Genomic DNA, 3484 nt, shown 5'->3' with positions numbered 1-3484 from the left:
GGTCGGATCAGGTCGAGTTTTGGGTGGGCCGAGTCTAGTGCTCAGTCCTAGTTTCATGAATCTTAGGAAGATTTACCATGTCTGTATAGTTAAGTTATTGGGAAATTGTTTCTTTCATTGAAAGTTTACTTGCTTTTCCAGATAAGAATTATTGTTGAACCAAAGGCAAACCTGAGAAAATCTTAAGACATTGGAATTGAATGTGTAGGCAAAGTGGCTGAAAATTGGAAATTAATTTGTTCATATGCTCCTAATGGAAAAACGCCAGGCCTCCCTTTTATTTTCCAGATGTGTGCATAATGTTAAAACATGCTTCTATTCTTGTTGAGACAGGAAGTGCTCAGTCCTAGTTTCATGAATCTTAGGAAGATTTACCATGTCTGTATAGTTAAGTTATTGGGAAATTGTTTCTTTCATTGAAAGTTTACTTGCTTTTCCAGATAAGAATTATTGTTGAACCAAAGGCAAACCTGAGAAAATCTTAAGACATTGGAATTGAATGTGTAGGCAAAGTGGCTGAAAATTGGAAATTAATTTGTTCATATGCTCCTAATGGAAAAACGCCAGGCCTCCCTTTTATTTTCCAGATGTGTGCATAATGTTAAAACATGCTTCTATTCTTGTTGAGACAGGATTCTTATTTGTATAAATTTATCCTATAAATATTCTGGCCCTTTAGATTTTGGTCCTGTAATTGGTTAAAGATAATTTAATGTGAAGGATTTTTTCTCATAGGTCCCTTACTTGAATGGGGCAAACTTATTTCTGATTGTAAATTCCTAAATGAATGTCACATAAAAATGCTTGTTGATGTTAATGGTCCTCCCATTTTGAGGAAGCTCCTCCGTTGATGAGTGGTCTCATATCCTATTGCCTTGTGGAGTGTTGCTGCCATTACCTCTTGGGATTGGCCAAGAGACATACGTTACTTTAACAACATTTTGTTTTGATTTTTTTTTTTTTTTTGGTTCTGTTTATTGTTATTGTCTGAATACCTATATCAAAAAGATGGAAAAAAATAAATTCAAATCTAATGCGTGGATGATGATCAGGTTTTTTACAGGCTTTTGCATAAAATTTAAAACTTGCCTTGTCCTTTGGAATATTTTGTAGCATGTGGATACTCTTGTTAGTTGATATGTGTAATATCTAGAAACTTATGTGAACAGTATATTTTCTATTCAGGCTGATGAGCAAATGCAAGAAAGCGTACTTGCTGGCAGAGGAGTCATGTTTTACCGATTATTGGAAGCTGTACCTTATCAGGGTATTGGAGATGAGATCAAATTGCCCCCTTCCTGCTTCACAGAATTGTCTGATCAAGGTGCTTTTGATAAGGGACCCATGTACTTCCAGTTGTCAGTAGTTCATCAAGAGGATTCTTCAGACATGAATGTCACTGATGAGGAAAACCGTCGGACCACCCATTCAGGCGTTTTGGAGTTCACTGCAGATGAAGGTTCTGTTTCGCTTCCTCCTCATGTATGGCACAATCTATTCCCAGCAGAAACTCCAAAAACTCCCTTGATTGAAGTCCGTTATGTCTGGCTACCAAAAGGAACTTATGCAAAACTTCAACCAGAGAGGGTAGGCTTTTCAGATCTACCGAATCACAAAGCCATCCTTGAAACAAGCCTTCGCCAGCATGCTACCCTTTCTCAGGTGACATATTAACTGTCAATTATGGGGAGCTAGCACATGCATTACGAGTCCTTGAGTTAAAACCCTCATCAAGTGTATCTGTTCTAGAAACAGATATTGAAGTTGATAAAATTGGTTCTGATTCAGCTTCTGAGAGGACAGATCAGCATGTTCTTAATCCACTAGTATTTGGAAAGTTGGAATCTGGAGTGGTTGACGAAGGCAATTATATGTACTACAAGTTCTCAATAGATAATGACATCTGAGGGATAATTGCTTTGGGCGATTCCAGAGTTGAGGTAAAGATAGAAGCAGAAACAGATGGGGGAGATATTGATCTTTTCATTTCCAGGCATCCTCTGATATTCCCAACTCGACACCAGCATGAGTGGTCTTCCCATTATATTGGTTCAAAGATTTTGATCCTTAGCTCTAAAGACAAGAACTTGGGAGCAGGCACTTACAGTGTGGGTGTATTCGGCTTCAAAGGAACAACAAAATACAAAATTTCAGTTAGTGTTCAGGATGATTACAAGCGTAAGGTGGGTCAACACTCTGCATCCACCTCATCTCCTATGGAGATGGATTCTATAGAGTGTAGGAATTGCAAGCATTATATACCCAGTCGGACTATTGCACTGCATGAAGCCTTTTGTAGCAGGCACAATGTCGTTTGTCAGCATGCCGCTTGTGGAATTGTTCTTAGGGTTGAGGAAGCCAAAAACCATGTGCATTGCAACAAATGTGGGCAAGCATTTCAGCAGGGTGAGATGGAGAAGCACATGAAAGTGTTCCATGAGCCACTTCAGTGCCCATGTGGAATAGTCCTTGAGAAAGAACAGATGGTAAGCAACCCTGTGGGATGGCTTTCTGTATTCTTCATATCCTTTCTTTTTTGGGTAACTAATATGCATTTTGTTGCAGTCACAATTACATTATAATCCTCTTCCTCTGTGGTTTTGGCAGGTGCAACACCAAGCTTCAGTTTGCCCCCTACGCCTAGTCACATGTCGGTTTTGTGGAGACGTGGTTCCAGCAGGGAATTCTGCATTGGATGTTTGGGATAGATTAAGAGGATTATCTGAGCATGAGAGTCTTTGTGGGTCAAGGACTGCTCCATGTGATTCATGTGGGCGTTCTGTCATGTTGAAGGACATGGACATCCACCAGGTTGCTGTTCATCAAAAGAGCTAAAGGCAAGCACAACTTCCCAGGTTTTTTTTTTTTTTTTTTTTTTTTGTTTTCTTGAATAAAAAAAATGGAATAGTAAGTTTCCTACTCGATGTGGCAATAGGATGTTAGTAGTCTAAGTCACTATTGTGTAAAGTTCAATTCTTTTAAGTGGATTCAGTTTACCTTGAGGATAGCTAAGTTAAATCCTCCACAGGTTTTTTACTCGTTTGGTTTTCTTGGTCATTATATTTTTGTGTTCTTTATTTTCCACACTTTACATTGATATGATATATTTGTGTTCACCTAGATCTTATAATTTGACTAAATAATCACTTGGCTAATTAACTAAGTTAACCTAGTTGTATTTTAAGGGGTCTAAAAACAAAGTCATCTTGGGCATAAAAATAAATAAAAAATTTAGGGTGAGAGAGTTGTTATATTCAGATTTGGATGATATATATGATGAATTCTTGAAATTTCAGAAAGCAAAGGACTCAAATGGGTCACATTTGAATGGACAAATCCAAGCCCTTGATGATATGCTTGTGGCAGAGGAAGGTATATCACATGGGAGTGTTTTGTAAAAAGGTTTTTTTGGGAAATTTTGCTAAATAGCATAATTATAGGAAGAATTTGTTAAATAGCATATGACTAAAGTTATTTAGTTATA

General features: G+C 37.7%; 1 pseudogene; it reads left to right on the top strand.

Moving 5' to 3' along the window:
* Nucleotides 1-800: 800 nt before the first annotated feature.
* Nucleotides 801-2864, top strand: LOC136067113 (uncharacterized; annotated as a pseudogene).
* Nucleotides 2865-3484: the final 620 nt, after the last annotated feature.

The sequence above is a fragment of the Quercus suber genome, unplaced genomic scaffold, assembly GCF_002906115.3.
Source record: "Quercus suber isolate HL8 unplaced genomic scaffold, Cork oak 2.0 scaffold_58, whole genome shotgun sequence".
Lineage (NCBI taxonomy): Eukaryota > Viridiplantae > Streptophyta > Magnoliopsida > Fagales > Fagaceae > Quercus > Quercus suber.
This window is presented reverse-complemented; position numbering and strand designations above follow the sequence as displayed.